Source organism: Anthonomus grandis, chromosome 2 (assembly GCF_022605725.1).
Source record: "Anthonomus grandis grandis chromosome 2, icAntGran1.3, whole genome shotgun sequence".
Classification (NCBI taxonomy): domain Eukaryota; kingdom Metazoa; phylum Arthropoda; class Insecta; order Coleoptera; family Curculionidae; genus Anthonomus; species Anthonomus grandis.
The window spans coordinates 28,035,698-28,056,016 of NC_065547.1; the positions used below are offsets into that span (position 1 = coordinate 28,035,698).

The 20,319-nt window shown below is 35.1% G+C and overlaps 1 protein-coding gene across 3 annotated transcripts in view; it reads left to right on the forward strand.

The window, feature by feature from the left end:
* LOC126733642 (glycogen-binding subunit 76A) overlaps positions 1-20,319 on the forward strand; it is a 100,456-nt gene that overhangs the window by 14,087 nt on the left and 66,050 nt on the right. The window contains exon 1 of one of the 3 annotated variants that reach the window (XM_050437037.1): positions 5,013-5,149. The exons of the other annotated variants lie outside the window; for them this stretch is intronic. The gene's annotated coding sequence lies outside the window, so the exon portion shown is untranslated. Of the gene's footprint in view, positions 1-5,012; positions 5,150-20,319 lie in introns of those variants that run through there. 3 annotated transcript variants of the gene reach the window in all.

Sequence of the window (20,319 nt, forward strand, 5' to 3'; positions counted from 1 at the left end):
AAAATAAATATCCAAAAAGACTATAAGGTTCTGCTATGCTTTGGCACCTGCTACAGCACGGCTCCAGTACCAGGTGGTAGAGCAGTGCTTAGGCGTCTTAATGACTACCTTGTAGCTTACGGGAGTTTTTATAAGGTAAAGAAAAATAGAGAAAATTTGATAATACAAAACGTGGTTTAGATACCTCGTACGTCTTTACGTTAACTTGAAGCAGGTGTTCCACGGTCAACGGCGAACAGTATTTTAAAGCATCATAAATATCACCCAAATCATATCAAAACAAGGTTTATTATCATAATATTTAAAATATTTGGTGGCTTACTACTAGATAAAACATTCAGCACGTAAAGAGTGACCAATTAGTGAATAAAAAGTACCTAAATCTAAAAAATAATAATAACTATCAAATAGGAATAAAATATAAAATGGAGAAGATAAGCTAGCAAAAGGCAATGTTTTATTATTGTTAAATATATAACAAAATTATTATAGTAAATAATTGTTCTTACCAGTAATAAAATTATAAATTTATTAGAAAAAGAAAAGGAAACAAACCAAGATTCAAAGCTTGCACATATGGTGTATTCCCAGTCATGATCAAAATATTCAGTAAAACTATAAAAAGCTTCATTTTTAAGTAGTGATGCAACAGATCAAAGCTTGTGCAGCATATTAATTGGAAGATGAATCAAAACCTTAATACTTAAATAAATTAGAGAGGTCCTAGTCAGTTCACTCTTTGGATTGGGTATTGGAATATTGAGATTTTACGAAACGAAACAACTTTAAATCAATTCTTAGAACATTGAAAGGCTAGAATTAGCATTCCCGTGGAACTATGGGCAGTTTGTTTGCTTGCAACATCTCTGATGCAATGATGCCAAATGTTTATATAAAAATGGCAAAAAAACGCACTTTATATTATCATAAAAATTTGTCACTTATTTAGACATGAGCAAAATAATACTATTACTCTCTAATAAAATATGAAGTTTTTTTCAAGAAATATGAGAAGATACTCTATAAAGCAGTCAACATTCAGAGTTAAATGAATGTAGATAACGCATATTGGAGAAAAAGGCAACAACATCGCAACGCCGCTCGAGCGCATTGTTGATTCCACCGACACAAGTAATCATTACCAGTGACGTCCTCAAAAAATATTTACATGATAAATATTTATTATTAATAGATTGCGCTTTAAATTATAAAAAATAGTACTGTTTATGAACTCTTTATGCGCTTTTTAAAGTACTTCATTAGAGTAAAGGTACATATCTAATAAAAAGAATTTTTATGGAAATTAAATATTTTATATTTATTATAAATTTCTTAATAAATTTTTATTATTCTACATTTATGATGTGGGTTGTCTCTTGATATGATGTTATGATAGTATCCGTATTTACTTGTAAAAAAATCTGTTTAACTCGCCTTTTTCCCATGGTGCGGCACAAACGGCACAAATTTTTACTATCATGACAATTAACGAAAACACTGAAATGACTCAATTTTTTTCCTTTTTCAACTGAAGGATACCAAACCAAAAACTGAAGGAAAACACAGAACTTCACAAATGCCGAATATAAACACAAAGCCCTTTTGTCAAAATGGTATGTCACAAGATGACATCAGCGTTTGCCTCCGGTGTTGCCATTTCAAATTTTGTTAGAAGGAGGATTTAGGAATAAGAATGTTAATAATTTTTTTTGCTTTTCGTCAACAATCTATACATGGAGGAACCATGATCTTGGCTAGGCAAACAATTGAAACGATTTTTTGTAATATTGATAAGTATGATAATCTTCTGTTAGAGAATGTTTTTGAATTCTCTCTTTCTTTTTTTAAGCGTTTTAATTTATATATTCTTTGTGTTTATAGGCCACCTACAGGAGATATTGCTATGTTTCTTGACAAACTTGATTCTCTTTTATCCCAGTTGCCCCTACACTCTAAGGTTATATTGGCTGGTGACTTTAATATCAACTACACTGATAAAACCTTGCCACGTACTTCTCTTTTAAGTATTTTAAATTCTTACGACTTGAAAATGCACGGTCTTTCTCCCACACGAATAACTTCTTCATCTGCAACTACAATTGACTATTTCTGTACAAATTTCGATGACCTTTTATGCACAGTACTCCCATCTGGTATTTCCGACCATGAAGCTATTCTTGGTAAAATGCCATATAATACTGTATTATCTTCATCTCATTATATGAGAAGAATTTTCAGCACGAGAAATTTCAATGCTTTTTCTGCTGCTACAGCTTCGGTAAATTGGAATGCACTTGAAACGGCTTCTGACTCACTTACTTTATTTTTTCAAGTTCTGTGTGATAATCAATCAGTGCTTTCCTAAAATAAGGCTTAAAACTAAGAAACGAAAACCATGGGTTACAAGAGGCCTTAGAATTTCAGCTAAAAACCTCCGTTTTTTGACTAAATTGTGCAAATATACCACAAATGAAAATATCCTTGTATATTATTAGAAATACCGTAGTCTGTACAGAAGGACAATTAAAGCAGCAAAATCTAATTATTATAGGGATCGGTTAAATATGTCATCAAATAGGCAAAGAGAGTGTTGGTCGATTATTAACGATTTTAGACATTGCCATAGAAAAGTATCTGAACCGGAGTTAAGATCTGACATTTTAAACGACTATTATTGTGATATACCTAATATCTTGCTCAAGGGTATTCGTAGTATTAATACATTAATCCCTTACACTATCTTCAACAAGTGTCGGTTGAGCATTCATTTTTCTTTCATCCTGTCGATCTTACTGAAGTAAAAAATAAAATCAAATGCCTAAAAAACTATAAATCATCTGGAGCTGATGGGATATCTTCGAGGTTGTTACTCTTTTTGCCTGATTCAGCCTTAAATGCTTTAGTTTCTGCCATAAACAATCCTTTACATATTGGCATTTTTCCTTCATGTTTAAAAGAGGCAGAGGTTATCCCTCTTCATAAGGGTGGAGATTTGGATCAGCCTTGTAATTTCCGTCCCATTTCTATTTTGTCTACCCTCTCTAAGATAGTTGAAAAACTTGCAAAAAGCAGAATTTTGTCCTTTTTACATCATAATGGCATTTTTTCTGCAAATCAGTTTGGATTTCAAGCCGGTAAAGGGACTCATGATGCTGTTTTTAGCTTTTTGGAGAGCGTCTATGTGTCCTTGAATTTTGGAGAGTCATCGGCGGCAGTGTTTTGTAATCTATCCAAAGCATTTGACTGTGTGGATCATGGAATACTGTTATCTAAGCTCGATAAATATGGTTTTAGGGGCGTAGCGTTGCGATGGCTTGAGTCCTATCTATCAAATCGTACTCAGAAGGTTACAGTATCTGGGCGTTTGTCTGCTTCTAGATCCCTAAAATGCGGCGTTCCTCAGGGTTCAGTGTTGGGACCACTGTTATTTTTGCTGTATGTGGATGACTTGAAATCATGGAAACTGCAGGGCAAGGTGGTTCAGTTTGCTGATGATACCACCATACTATGGAGCCGTAAAAATTCTGATTATATTAAGACTTGTATCCTTGAAGTCCTTCAGATTTTATCAAGGTGGTGTGCTTCCAACAGGCTCGTGTTTAATGACGATAGAAAGACGTCTATTATGGGGTTTAAGTGCGATGTTCAGTGTCTGATGTTTGACGAAAATTCCCTCTTGCAGAATAAAGAGTGCTGCAAGTTCCTAGGAATTACCATTGATGGTCGCCTTCGATTTGAAGATTATATTTTACTGGGAAATTATCTTCTGGATGTTTTGCAGTAAGAATGGCAAAACAAGAGCTGGGAGGGGTGGTTGCACGTTCAGTGTACATTTCACTTTTTGAATCTCATATTCGGTATGGCTTGCCTTTTTGGGGTTTAACCAATAAGGGGCTACTTAACATTGTCTTTGTTATTCAAAAAAAAGCAGTTAGAGAAGACCTGTGTTCTGCTAAGTTAAGAGATTCTTGCAAACCCCTCTTCATTTCTGAAAAAATCCTACTAACTCTTTTTTCACTCTTTATCTTAGAAACAGTTGCTCTTATTCACAAAATACCCAAACTACCCTCTGACACTGGCCATTTGACTCGTCGTGTATATGATGTTCCCCTACCTATTCCTACGTCTTCCCTTACCAAAAATTCATTAATTTACACAAGTAAAAAAATTTACAATCATGTTCCTCTATGTGTTAGACATATATCGGATGTTAAGAAATTTAAAAGAGAATTAAAGACGCTTTTATTGGCTAAGGCATATTATAACCTAGATGACTTTTTTAATGATAGGTTTTAACCTTGGACATGTTGGAAATTTTTTTTTTTCCTTTTTTCTTCTCTAGTTTTGTCAACAAGTTTACCTTTATTTAGTAATTGATTGTTTTATTTAGTTATCTTTAATTCAAGTATGTTCAAAAAGTTTTGGTCTTCTTGTGTTTAATTTTGTTCATTGTTTTGTCAATTTTTGAAATTGTATTTTTGTTTTGTTTTTTTTAGCTTGTAGGATGCTTGTACACAAGATTATTCTTACGTAATATAGCACATTTTCTTTCTTTCTTTCTTTCTTTCTTTGAAGATGTTATTTTTGCGCTTAGAATATCATATAACTATGTCTACTTTCTGTTTTTAATTCAAAATCGAACTTCAATAAGTTAAATTAACATTATTATATCTGTTGATATATAGTTGAGAATTTTCTCTTTTGAAAATGCGTGTAAACTTGACAACAGAGAATCGATGAATATGTTTCTAAACAAAACACCCCCCTTGCCCCTATGCACATGTTGAACTCAAACAAAATTGTTGTTTACTAATTCTAACCTTTCAATGTTCAATTCAATTTATGGTCAATGTTTCTAGACTGATTTTTCCTGTGCTTAACTAATAACTAATTGATTTTTGATCTCTCTATCTTTAATTTTAAAATCCTTTTTTTCCTATGTAAAAAAAAATAAAAAATCACATTCAATTCACTTTTAGTTAACACTGAGATGGCTCATAAGCCGAAAGCGCTCGGCTAAGACATCAATCAACACTTTGCTCCGAATATATCTGGTTTGAATATTTCGTACGCACCTGCGAGTAACACAGTCACTTGCTTCTTTTATTGAGGATTCGTCTGGTATTACAGGGAATTAGATTTATCTCGGGTAAGGTGAAATTTGTATTTTTTATAAATTCAGCACGTTATTTGCAAAATAAGCAAACAGCACAACTTCAATACCTTTAAATACGTAAATAAAGGCCTACTGGTCTATCTAGGTAATTTACGGTAAATATATTTAATTGCTCTTTTTACTTGGTAAATTTAATTTGCTGAGTAAAAACACTCCACATCTATTATAAATTACTTTTTGCTGATTTTCGATTTTTTTAACAAATATATTATGTGAATGGGTAACCCCACTAGTGCGTCAATTAGTTGACATTGAGTCTTGGCGTTAACGCATAACTTATTACTGAAACAAAAATCGACGGGTCTGAACAATTATAGACGCATTTACATTAATTTGTTTTTTAGTTACAACAAAATGTAAATACGTTAATTATTCTCATAGTTTCTGTAATATTTTGTAGTTTAAGTTGGTTAATTAAGTTTAATTAGGTATCAATTTTAGTTTAGTATTTTCACCTAAAGAGTCTAGTTTTTAAGTAGCTCATATTGTTTGTCGGCCCCATTTGTGCCCCAATTAAGGTTATTTACCTTATATTATTGTACATGTCAAGTTGTAATTGTCTGTATTTTAAATTTTCTAGAATTCGTATACTTGCTTGCTTTGACCATCAGTATTCTCTTGAAATTATTAGTCTACCTCGGCAAGAATAATGTAGAAAACTCCAAACATTTCTAATATTTCTATTCTAAAAATTGTGCCATGGGTCTTTAAAAGGAACTGCGTTTCGTGACATTTAATTCAGTTTTACTGTTTAGTCAGTTTTTACCTTGGAACCAATTAAACGACAGTCAACGCGAGTCAGGTTAGAATTTTTCACGTTGTCAATAAAAGTGTGTGCCTGAATTTCTATTTTTATTAAAACTGCAAACTTATAAGGGATTTAGAAAAAAATAACGCGAATGCACCAAAAAACACATCTATCTATTCTTATTTGTAGGTGTTCCTCGCCTCAATGTTCTTACAGAGGTGATAAAAAACAAATCTTTGCACATGTATATTGAGATTTGAATCAAGGTTTAGAACTAAGATGTTCATTAAGAGCCATAAGCAAGTTCTTTTTTTTTCAAAAATTTGTTTCGTAATAAAAGTAACGTGCGATCGCATGCGATGAGACCACACTAAGATAATTATACAAAATAAAGATAAATAAATATACCTATAGAAATGCTAAAATTGCAAAATAAATTTGTTTTTGGTAAAATGTGTGTTTTTATATAAAATATTCTCTACATAATATTTAGTAACCAATATTTTAAAAATAAAAATAATAGTATATATGTAAAAATAGTTGCTGAAAAATTATATGCTTAGAATGCGTAATATATTATAGAATCACATCAATTTTAATTATATATTAGAGAAATATCATTCAGAAAATTACTGAATATTTACAGAAACTATATCAAATTAAGATATTTATTACATACAATTTTACAGAACCAATCACAGAAAAGCTTATATTATATATATGCCATAAAATAAATATACAGGGTGTTTCAGAACTATGGGATCAAACTTCTAGGGGTTGTTCAGTGCAATTGTAGAATCCATTTGAGTATAGGAACCCATGTCCGGAAATGTGTCACTACGCCACTACGGCCCTAAGACGCGTTTAAATTTAGAAAAAATATTAATTACCTAAAAAGGATCTGATTAATTTATTTTATCTTTTGTATATGATACCATTACAACAATTGTTCAAAATGTCTTCCTCCAACCTCAATACACCGATTTAAACGCCGCACATGATTTCGGCGGACTACACTAAAAATTTGATCCTCGTTTTGAATGATTTCAAATGATGCTGTTATTTGTCCAATTAAATCTAGCTCTGATTCTACTGGAGTTTCGTAGACTAAAGACTTTACATGCCCCACAAGAAAAAATCGAGCGAAAAGCAAAAAACTGCTCCACCTCTGGCAATCCAACGGTGCACAAACCGCTGAGCCAAATACTCGCGTACTTGTACAGCAAAGTGAGCCGGCGCTCCATCATGCTAAAACCACATTTGCTGTCTAACGTTTAGTGGAACATTTTCAAGGAGTTCTGGGAAAACTTCCTCCAAGAAACGCAGATAAATAGGTCCTGTTAACCGTTCCGGTAGAAGGTATGGCCCAATTAAATAATTATCAACAATGCCTGCCCATACGTTGACAGACTAACGATTCTGATGTTTTCTTGGAAAAATTGCATAAGGATTTTCTTCGTCCCAAACATGGCTATTCCTAATATCAAAAATACCGTCTCTTATGAAAGAGGCTTCATCGGTCCACAAAACATATCGTAAAAAATTTGGTTGTGCAATGATGTGATCCAGAAGCCATCGACAAAATTGAACTCTAGGATGATAATCGGCTGCAGTCATACCTTAAACTTTCTGGAAGTGGTAAGGATGGAGTTCTTGCTAGTGTAGTACTTGCCAGACAGAAGCGTTACTCGTATTCATATTCGTAGCGATGTCACGTGTGCTATTTGATGGTTCATCGGCAACTCGCTGAAGCATCTCTTTTTCAAATTCAACCGTTCTTACGGTTCGAGCAACACCAGTATCATGCATCTTGGTCTTAAACATGCCTATCTCAGCGAGCCGCCGATGAACCGCAATAAACTTTTTGTATCCAGGATGCTATCATTCGGGATAACGTTCATGATAGAACCGCGATGCTGCTCGTGCATTGTAGTTTGTTGCTCCATATGCCAAATGCATATCCGCCAATTCTTGATTGGTAAAGTTTTCCATTAGCAATAAATGTTTAAAAATTGTAAGCTATAAAATTTTTAAACATGACATTGAGAATTGACATTGACTAGCATTGATTTTAAACAATTGTTGTTATGGTATCATGTACAAAAGGTAAAAATAAATGCAGCAGATCCTATTTAGGTAATCCATGTTTTTTATAAATTTTAACGCGTCTTAGGGCCGTAGTGGCGTAGTGACGTATTTCCGGACATGGGTTCCTATACATAAATGGATTCTTCTGTTGCACTGAACAACCCCCAGAAGTTTGATGCCATAGTTCTGAAACACCCTGTAATTGTCAAAATAAATACGCAGTAATTTTATGGTATTTTACATTGGTTCCTTTATGGCCAACGTAAAGTAACTGAGATTTACTTATTTATTTTTTGTAGGGTATAGTGTGGTCATGAAATTTCAGCTTATCATCATTGAAAATTCCAAGAAATTTATTACAGTTATTTATTTCCAGTTCTTTATCCTGTATATTTACCTGATCAGCGCAAACAAGCTTTTTTATGTTTAGAGACCGGAAATTAGAATCACACCATTGCTTAGCCCTACTTTAAGCCTCTTGCTACAATTTCCGTTACTAACTCATGATCTATTTGTGGTGTAATCTGCATTTGTGGTGTGAAACGATCTCTTATATTATTATTATAGAGGAGGAATAAAATAAAGCCAAGCACTGAACCCTGGGAATTCTATGATCTATTGGGCTTACCGAACATAAGTCGTCGATTCACTTGACAATTTGCTTTCTGCCAGACAAGAATAAGTCGAACCATTTCCAACACCTCTGAATCCACGATAAAAGACTTATTGAGAAATACTCTGTGATTCACGCAACCAAATTTTTTGGAGAAAACTAGAAAGCTTGAATAAAGGTCTTCTAGAAAATTGCATCATTTGTGCTTAAACCCTCTCGAAAGCTAAACTAATGTTTGCTTAAAATGCTGTGCTTAATAAGGAAGCTCATCATTCTTTGCCTAATCAACTTTTCTATGATCTTAGATGGGCATGGTAAAAGTACATTTAAAGAACGGTTTTACAATAGATACTTTGAGATTATTCGGAAATGTATTTGGTTCAAAACAAACATTAATTGACTTTTTATCAAGTAATTGAATAAGCATGTACTCTTTATGTGCCTTTAAAGTATAGAACTATCTAAACTTATCCCTTGGTTCTCAAAAGACCTAAAGCAACTTTTCTGAGCAAAACAATTTAACGCACTGTCAGTTTAAGAAAGCCAAGTCTTATGAATGATATTTGGTATTTTGTAATTTTCGTTCAAGATGTAAGGAGGTTGCCAGTGAGTGTCGTCGAAACTATATTATCGGGTTGGATCATTGGTTAAATTCTGATCCTGCTCAGTTTTGGAAATTTGCTAATTTATCTAGATCTAATAACAACTCGCCAAATACCATGCATGTGGGCACCTCTACTGTCTCAGAGTGTAATGATGTTTCAAACCTCTTTGCTAAACTCTTTCTAACATGCTATAGCGACAGATCCCTCAATGCCAACATTGATCGCTCTCAAAATTTCCTAAGATATCTGATCTGAATTTAATCCAGTTATATTTAATATATTTAACCTTGCTGAAGTGCTTGAGGGCATCTTGTCTCTTCGAAACAAACTTAGTTATGGTCCAGATACTGTCAGTCCTTTCTTTTTAAAATCCTGTATGTACTCACTATGTAAGCCTCTCCACATACTGTTTAATAAATCCATCATGGAAAACAAGTTCTCCGAAATGTGGCTTTCCAGCTACATAGTCCGTACATTTAAGAGTGGGAATCGAAATAATATTGGAGAGTACCGACTAATAAGTGTTCTATCATCAAGTTCTAAACTTTTTGAGAAATTGTTAACACCATCCTTTGTTTGGCATTGTAAGGTAATTTTCGACACTAAACATCATGGATTTGTTCCTCAAAGATCAATGGTTAACAAGTAGATACTTTTATATCAACATTCTCAAATTGACTCAATTTATACAGACAACTCCAAGGCTTTTGATTCTGTTAACTATTCTATGTTACTGTCAAAACTCAGAGCATCAAGGTTTACTTGTTGGCTCGTCAAGTGGCTGGGTATTTATTTGGTTGGTAGAATGCAATGTGTTAAAATAAGAAAATTCAGCTCCGTCCGGTGTTCCTCAGGAATCCCATATTGGACCATACTTGCTTATTTTATATCTATCAGATCTTACAATTTAAACACTGTTGTAAAGCACTATTTTTTGTGCATGACTAGAAAGTTTATTTGAAAATTAAAAGTATCGAGGACTGTAACAAACTTCAGTCTGACGTTAATACTTTGGTTGCATGGTTTGTTCAAAATGAAATGTCTCTGAACACTAAGAAATGCCACTGCATAACATTTTTACTGCAGAAGTCGTCAATAATATCTAATGATTATATAGGCTCTACAGACCTTAACATGGTCAATATCATTGCAGACCTTCGGGTAGTTTTGGATGGCGTGCTTTCATTTCAATCCTACATACAACTATCTGTGTATTCAGTACGTATTCTTATTTATTTTCGTTTATATTTCCTTAGTAAAGTCATTGCTCAATTATGCATCTCTTGTGTGGTCTCCGTTTTACCAGGTGAAACAGGATTGAAACTATAAGAATAAGTTTCTGAGATATTGTAGGCTTAGGACTCATATTCCGCCACATTTGGGATATTAGATGTTTATGCTAGAAACCAGTATAAAGCCCTGAGTCTTGATATTATACATTTTGTATCGAATAATCATTATCAATAAATACACGTTGGGTTCGTTTCTATAAATAAGATTAAAAAAAAGGATAGATCATTATAACGAAAATAAGTCTTGGACTTGATAACTTGGAAATGAGTAAATCATGATCGATTACATCAAATGCTTTGGAGTAATCTAACGCAATTAGGACAATTATTAGTTTTTTTTATCTGAAGTTCTAGTAATTATATTATCAGTAATATTTAAAAGGGCACTTGTAGTGCACACTATGACCTTCCCTAAAACCAGGTTCTTGAGCAAACAAGATAGTTGATTCAGATAAATATTTGCTTAATTGTATGTAAACTACTCTTTCCAAAATTTTTGAAATTAAAGGTAAATACTCACAGGTCATTATGTTTATACTTGTAGGACTCAAATCCTAACTATCTGCTAGATGAAGTATTTTAGGAATAGCATACAGAACCGCCATGTAGTAACATGACTATATGCACGATGCACACGCGCATTTGACTTATATAAAGTCTATTAGGGGACAGTTAGGGCAAGACTATGGGGCAATTCTGAATTAGTGGTTGCTCTACTGTCGAGATCATTGAGACCTTCCAAAGGTTCATGCTAGTTTTATCAGCTTCCAAATTCTGAAGGTAAGCGGCTTGTTCCCTTCTTACTGAAGCATGGGCAAAATTGCGCGATCCCAATTTTTAGGATTCTTATTCTGCCTTTAAATTTAATGGCGCTTTGCCCCTTTCCTTTAAAAATAATTTTAGATTTTCCGTTAACAACGGTGTCAGCCTTTTTACTTACTCTAACTTCTCTAAATGGTACATGTATATTGTAAATAAAGTTATTACTTTCTTCCAGAAAAAAAAATTATTCCAAGAAATATGCAATAAGTCGGTTTGAAAGCCTCCTAAATCAAAATGAATAAAATTGCGAATTTTGATAATTTTTTACTTAGATTTTCTTACTTGAATACAGTGTTGCGTATTTCGACAAATCTCATTTGAATTTAAGAAAAATGATTTTTTTTATGGTAAACACAAGCACAAGAGGAAAGTCCTATGTCACTCTTGGAGTGGTGCTTGCGCGAAGATATTTGTGGGCATTTATCTTGAATCGCTGCAGGTTGTATGCGTCGGGAAATATGTGAGGTGGAAGCCCGTTCCACAAAGAAGATGTTCTCCAGATGAATGAGTCCCGATACAGCGACGTCCTTGGGGTAGGCAGGTGGACTCGATGTTGATGAGCCGCAACTGCTAGACGCGTTCTTCTTTTTGGAACAGCCCTGGGTGGAATCAGGCCTGCCAGCTCAGAGGAGCATTTACCGTGATAATAACGGTAGAATAAACAGAGATCAGCCACCTTTCTCCTGTGCTCCAGACTATCCAGACTCTTTGTCAGTTTTGGATTGTCGATAAGACGAATAGCTCTCTTCTATATAGAATCTAGCAGCTTTAAACTATGCTTGGGTACAGAGCTCCAGACATGCGAGCAATACTCGAGAGAAGGGCGTATTTGAGCCTTATAAAGAGTCAGCAGCTGTTCTGGTGTATACAGTTTTTTCGTTTTGAAAAACACGCCGAGTTTTTTGGAAGCTGCCCTGGCGATCTCGGCAACGTGGTCATGCCAGGACACACTGTTGGTGACTTCGACTCCTAGAAGATGTAAAGATGATTTCATTGGCAAAGTTTTCCCTGCCATAACCAGCTCCGGGCCACCAAGGTTAGTCTTCATTGTAAATACTGCAGCCTGCGTTTTTTTAGCGTTAAAATTGGCCAGATTGTTACCGCCCCACTCCAAGATTGCTCTAATATCGTTGTTGGTTGAAGCTACTTGTTGCTGCCTAAGATTCTGAGAACTTGCGGCTGTCGTTGGTTTGGCGAACTTAAATGTGAAAATAAGTGTGCTATCGTCCGCAAAGCTGTAGATTGGATTGACAGTGGTTCCTAGCAAATCGTTGATATATATCAAGAAAAGGGTGGGGGATAGAATGCATCCTTGAGGGACTCCAGCGTTAATACTAAATTTGTCGGAGAGGTGTCCGTCGATGGCTACTTGAATTGTTCGTTATTCAAGAAAACTTTTGATCCAATTCAATAATGAGTTTTGTATGCCGATTGAGGAGAGCTTGGTTAGTAGTCCCTCATGCCACACTCTGTCAAATGCCTTGGAAATGTCAAGAGCGACTGAGCGGGACTCGCCGTGCTTCTCCATGGCCTCCGTCCACAAGTGTGTGACGTAAGCCAGAAGATCGCCGGTGGATCTAAGCTTTCGGAAGCCGTATTGATGGTCGCTGATTAGTCCAGATGATTCCAGATATCTTAACAGTTGTTGGTTGACTGCTTTCTCCATAATCTTCAATATTACTGGAACTAGTGCAATCAGGCGGTAATTGGAGGGCATCGTCTTCTTACCATTTTTGGGTACAGCTTGCACTCGAGCAGTTTTCCAGCTTGTTGGAAATGAGCCCTGCTTATACGATGCCGTGAACAGTCTACATAAGGGAGGAGTCAATTCGTCTGAAAAACGTTTTAGTACTAGGGCTGGAATTCCATCGGGTCCAGAAGCTTTGTTGGTGTCTACGCTTTTAAGAATTTTATTTATAATTCGTTGGGGAAACGAAATTTCTCCCATCGATGAATTCACCCTTGGCAAATATGGCAGTGTTTTGCCTTGCGAGTGCAGAGTAGAATTGGACGCGAAGAGTTTACCCAGTAAGTTGGCTTTTTCCCTTGCTGTTACCGCGATAGAACCATCATCTGCTGTTAGGGGTGGCAAAGCCGACTTAGCAAATCCTTGACTAACGGCTTTCGATACCGACCAGAAAGATCTTGTTCCATTTGGGCAGTTTAGCAGTTTGTTTTTGATCCTGTTGTGCTACTCTCTTTGCATTCATCAATAATTCGCTTGCAGCTATTTCTGGAGGTTAAAAAGTTCATCTGATTTTCGGTGGAAGGATGTTGACGCCATTTGCGATGATATGCTACGTTTTTAGTGTTTACTGCCTTTTTGCAATTCAGGTTGAACCATTGCTTGTTGTTTGTTCCGCATTTAGTAGAAAAGGGGATATAAGCTTCCATTCCTGCCAAGATCGTCTCTGTAATTTGGTTTGTACATTCTGAGATGTTATTTGTTCTAAAGCAGACTTCTTTCCAAGGAAATGAGCGATAAAATTCCCGAAGATGGTTCCACTCTGTTGATTTATAGTGCCATACCTTCCGCGGCATCGGAGAATCCTGCGTTTTAACATCCAACTGGCAAGAGACTGTTATCAATTTGTAGTCCGATGTTCCTAGGGGGGCCTGTACTGATACAGTGTACGAGTCAGGGTCTGAAGCCAAGACCAGATCTAGGAGACTCACGAACTCGCCGTCTCGATCGGGGATTCTGGTAGGTTCCTCCACAAGCTGCGTAAGCCCGCATATGGTGGCAAATAGCTCAGCTTCTCGTCCTTCATCGTCGTTCTTGTTGCAGATGCGCAGCCAGTTGATATTGTGAACGTTAAAATCACCCATAACGATTATTTCTGCGCTTGGGTAGTCAATTTGCAGTTGGTTAATGCAATCAACCAGGTTCAAAAAGAGCCGCCTATATTGGGTGTCGCTTGGTGGTCGGTAGATACAGCAGATAAATTTCGTGGCACCACTGGCTATTATTTTGAACCACATGACGTCGAAGTCCGCAGGTTCAAGCGTTTCCTCCCGCTGCCAACTCAAATCGCTCTTGACAAATACTGCCAATCCAAAGTTTAGTCGAAATCGGATGTGTAGATCGTATCCAGGATAAATGAGGTGAACATTTGTTGTTGAAGGTTTCACCTTTGTTTCTGCCAATGCCAGAATGTGAGGCTTATTTTATTGCAGGTGTTGGTGTACTGCATTAATATTGGTGTTTAGGCCTCTGATGTTGCAGAAATTGCTTTTTAGGCTTTTAAATTCGCCTGATGGACCTCCCCGACCAGCCTCCGCCCGGATATCCGAATGGGAGGCGAGTTTACCCGGAAAGTTTTGGTCGTGAGGGCGCCATCCTGCATTTATTTTTATTCTCCATTTCCCCTTTGGAAACCACTTCACGCCGCCTAAGTCCTATGTGGTGGTATTGAACCGGGCGATGCAAGTTTACCACCAAAGAGGTTGCTCTTTAAGTCGCCTTTTACGACAGGCAGAGCATACCGAAGGGCTATTCTACCCCGGCCCTCCCTGGGTTAAAGGCATGATTTAGGCATGTTGCTGATGTATTTGTTACTCTGGTAGGATTATTAATAAGCTAGATATATATGCAATACGTTATAGAATGAATTTGGTATGAGCATGTAAATATAAGGGTCATACGTGATGATGATAAAAGATAATAATATAATCATCATAAAATTCTAAGATTTAAGAAATTCGCATATTCGGAGGATGATAAATAATTATAACGTTAAGACTATCAAGTTTTATTGAGGCTTTTGAAGGTAAACCTGAAGAAAATGTACTCAAAACTCATATCTGCGTTAATTTCCACATTACAAGAAACTGGGGACCTAAACTCCCACACCACCGCCAATCCTGTTATTCCTATCCTTTCTAAAAAGGAAATAGCGAGGCACTCGAAACATGGTACTCATTTGTCATAAGGTTTCTAAATTCAACAAAGCTAGATAAGACAGATCTTACATTTAAATTAGTATATTTAATAATGAAATTTAATCATTAAACTTTATTTTTAAATGTTAGAATTGCCATTTTCTATCCAGTAATAAAAAAAAATAAAACATACAACAACAAACAAAAGAATCCCAAATAGTCTGTACGATTTAATAATTAACTTTCGATTTAAGCTTTGCTATATCATTTTGATCTACAGTACAGTTTTTATTAGACGTCGTTCCTATAATCAGAAGATAATAATTTCCTCTATGTTCTGTCATTTTAAATCTTTCACAGGACATGTTTATTTGAAAACAATAGAAAAATGCTTATTTGTAGATTTCGAACAACATTATCTTCCTTACGCTCCTGTTCAATATAACTATAGGCACAACGTTTCTGACATTTAATAATATTCAAGTCATCAGTCATTTTAGACTTTTTCTATCCACCACAGATAAAGCCCTTTCCCAACACCAGCTTATGCAATATCGGCGTCATTTCAACTAGAATACAAGTCCCATGTGAAATATGTATTTATTTTAGTAATATACTTAATATTTGAAGATTCAACTTTTGTGCTGTTGTTGTTTGTTTATAATTTGCTCAGGAGCATCAATTTTCAGCCCAAATTTTTCTTGGATCAAGTATGGTTTATTAGTACTTAAGTTATTACGTAAGTAATATTAAATAAACGTTATAAATAAATAATAAATAGACTAGTAAATAACGTTATAAATAAACGAATATAGTAGGATAAAGGATAGTGGTTTAAGGAAAGTATAAGTATTGATGGAAACAACCAAGATTGCCAATTTGTGAGAAATTTACCGTTTTGTAAGAAATATATTTTTTTAGTATTAAATTTATAGTTTATAAAGCCATCATTAAAATAAAAGAAATCTTAGTTTGCCTATCAAAAAATCCAACTGGCGTGCTACACCTGTAAACGTAATAGATGTCACACTAATAAACCTCGTATCACATTAATTATACCTCATTAAAATTCAAATGCCTAACAAGGTCAAACCTGACCTGAGCCAACATCTGATTTAAATCTAGGTCAGAATTTTAACAGTTAAAAATGGGTATATTTTACAGTGCGACTGATAAGCAGATAAGCTCACTTCCATGTCAAACATGAAATCATCTATAAACCATTAAAAATAAGACCACAATAAATTATTTGTTTGATACCGAATGTCACCAAAAGGCAACATAATAATTTTGGAAGAATCGAAAATTGTTTTGTCTATATTTAAATTCCATTTTATTTTCGTGAGCCCGGCTATTTATAAACCTAAAAGCCCCATAATACGATGCGCAAATAATAAAATATCATCTGGTCGGAGCATGATCATGTTGTTATCTAAGGCAGACGTGCGTTCTTTAACGTGACTCTTGTTTGCTTATTCCAGGAGCAGAAGACTATAAATAAATTTGCTGACTTTTGTTATGATTAGATACAAGTATCATTAAAGGTACATCAAATAGAGAAACTATTATTACTGTTATGAAAATGTAAATACGCTAATTATTTTTCTAGTTTATGCACTCTTTTGCTTTTAGTTTTTTTTGAGTTCTACTTACGTTTAGCTTAATAATTTTCATCTAATGAGTCTTCTTTTTACTAGTTTGTCTTGTTGGAGAGCCCTATTTGGGCCCCAATTTAGGTTATTTTATTGTAAATCTTCGTAGTTTACATTTTCTAGATATCGTATAGATAGTGGTTTCTAGCAAATCGTTGATATATATCAAGAAAAGGGTGGGGGATAGAATGCATCCTTGAGGGACTCCAGCGTTAATGTTAAATTTGTCGGAGAGGTGTCCATCGTATGGCTTGGACAGTTACTCTTGAAATTATTAGCGTCCATGATGATATTCAAGGCAGGAGTCTTTTCCTGTGTCAATTGTTGTCAGAAGTAAAGGATATATAGAAGCTCTATTTAGTGGATGCCTTTTAAAAAGGAAACCATTCCAAGATAGAATCTGAGAAAATAATAGCTCGAATTAATAATCGGCTATTAAAGAAATTTGACAAGTAGAGAGTAGAACAAGAAGAACGACATTATAAATTATAAAAAGTAGCATGAGATCATGACCTAAAAAAAGAAAATAAGAAGCAAGATAGAAAACAAGAAAGTCTGATGAAGACCATGCAAGGAGATTTACTGAAATTCTGATCTTAAAAAGGAGCCAGAAAAACATGCTAAGAAACATAGACAAGAAGAAGAGAAACGAAATTGACAAGAACAACTAGATTCACAACTGCGAGCAGATCTTCAGGCGACGCAAAGAGAGTCCAAGCAAAGAGGTCCACTTTGAAGCAATAGGTGAAGAGAAATATTGCAAAATACCAGAACTAGAAATAAAAGAAAAGCGTTCGCCTATTCATTCCAATAACAAGGAAAATGCTATCAATCTTAGGCTATGGCTGAGATGATTAAGTATAAAAATACTAAGAATTATGTGATCTGAGAGTAAGCTTAATTTCGACGCATTGATGTGCGTACCTTAAAGATAAGATACGGTGAATCTCCTTATCCAACAAGGCTGAATTAAAATCTAAGAGACATCAATCAAAGTAAGGTCTCCAATAGTTTGAGCCCGCTGTGCTGCTCGATTAGTAAATATTGCTTACCCTTTCGTCCCAATGGAGTTTCGAGGATATATTTTTATAAATTGTTTTCTTGACAAGGTTCGAGGTCCAGATACTAATCACGCTCTAAGGATGACTCACTATAAAAGTATTTCGGAATCTTTGGCTTATGGAGTATGAGGCACCTTTTCAAGTAACTAGAAGGCAAACTGGATCGTGAAGACTGGCTGAACAAGTTTGAGTCATGTTTGGCCAGAAACCCTAAAAGACACTGTTGGAAACTGCTGAGTGCCACAAAACCCGACAAATAAGATTAAACAGCCTGCCACATGCTGGAGAGACCTTGGTAGTACTAGGCAAAATATGCAGCTGTGAAGGGTGTGAGATGGTGGTGAATACAGGTTCAAGTAGCTCACTGTATTTTTTCACTTGAATTTTACCACCTCCAAATTTATTCGTGAAGTCAGCGGATGGAAAAAGAATCCCGATCATCGGACTTAAGGAGCCAATAGTGATTTAAGTTTCATGTAGCTTAAGTCACCATTGGCCTAACAACATTTCAGCAACCAGTACTATTGGCAGAAATCATAGACAATGTTCTATTAAGATTAAATGAATGAACCTCCTATATAAACAAAACGGAAATACCAGAGTCGTTAATGAGACCTATATGCGTACCAGCTGCCCATTGCTTTACAGTTTAATATAGTTCAATTCCATGCCACCTTGGAGAATTCGTTCAGTAATTTGTGAAAAATTTGGACTAAGAAAAATATGTTTCTTCTGATCTGATTTCCATAGGGTATGGAATTTTTAAGTTTTCTTATTGCTCAAGTCCATTAAATATACTCAAACTGTTTTTTGAAAATTACTCTTGGTTCTTTGATTATATTTGAGTGGTTGTATTTTCTTTTCATCGAGACCCATGGTGTAAGACGGTATAACTTCTCTCTCCATGGCTTTGGCCCCGACAGAATTTGTTAACAAAGAAAATATTGTATTCCAGATCAAAAACAAAAAATAAAAAAAAATAGAAAAAGCAAAAGATCACAGGGAGAAATGTGAAGAAACAAAGACAAGGTGACCCAAGAGCCTTCTAAATAAAGAGTCTTACCAGGCATCATATTAACACTGAAAATAAAATTTTACTAGAAATATGCTTACAGGAAATATTAATAGCAGGAAAATTTTGACGGATCATGAAAGTTTAGTTTCAGTGCTAGAGTTAGAGTAAAATTCTTATATTTCCACTTCCTTCGTATAAGTTTTATATCCCTTAATTTACTTCAGCACGATGTAAATCTGATAATCTTTTTTTTGGATTAGTTCCCTAATGGATCCATCTTTTTACCTTACTGGAAATACTTGGTTACGTTTGGGATTTACGTTTTTATTCGGTTCTGCCTCCAGAGGTCTGACGTAAGATGCCTGATAATAGTCTAGAATCTATCTTATCTTGAGGAACTCTTTTCCAGTAATTTTCAAGCTATCTCAATGTTATATTTTTCTCCGTTCTTATTTTCTTTCTATAGAGTACAGGAGAGTGTAGATGTGAGACGCATCTTGTTTTTGAACTGCAACTTTTTCAAAATCACAATATTCTCCATATCTGAAAGCTTTAAACTGCAATTTAAATCAAATGGTATGGGTTAGTTCAATTTCTTTTTTTAGTAAAAATAATAAATTTCGCATCAAAAAAAGTGTGGTGAGTTGTTGTTCTTGAAAACAACTAAAATTCTCAAGATAATTATTTATGAAAAAGTGTTATTGCACTTATTTGCCCTACTCAAAGTCGCCAATAAAAAATGCTAATGTTTTAATATATTTAGATCAAATAGAAAAATGCTAGTTGACCGGAAACCAGCTTCTATATTCCTGGAAAAGGCACGCGTATCAAAATATGTTTCAGCGATAGATGATACGTAATATATTTCCAAATTTCGGCCAATATGTCAACTTTTCCATCCAAGCCTGGCATTCATTGTGAAGCATGAATTTAAATAAACTAAATACGTTTGCATCTAATGGTTGCATCCGATAAGAATAATAAAGGAAAGGAAATAATCGTTATCTCATGAGCATTTGTCATGTCTACTGCTTGGACACTGAGATGGGAAGTGTGGTTATCCAAAAGCAATAAAATTGGTAAATTTGCAGAATATGCTTTATGAAATGTGACATACATTTCAAGAATTCTATGGCAGACGTCCATCCACATTCATTGGTTCTACCAATCGCACCAGGTGCCACGTTTTCCGTAAACATTTTGTCATATTTTTCCATGGAAAAATATAAAATGGCGGAATCGATTGACCCGTGGTGATTTGGGCAAAAGCTTATGTCATATTGCTGTCTCTTTCGGCCGACGTCATCTGTCTGATCCGGCGTGATCCCTTTTCTGCTATCACTCTCATCGATTATGTGGGCACGG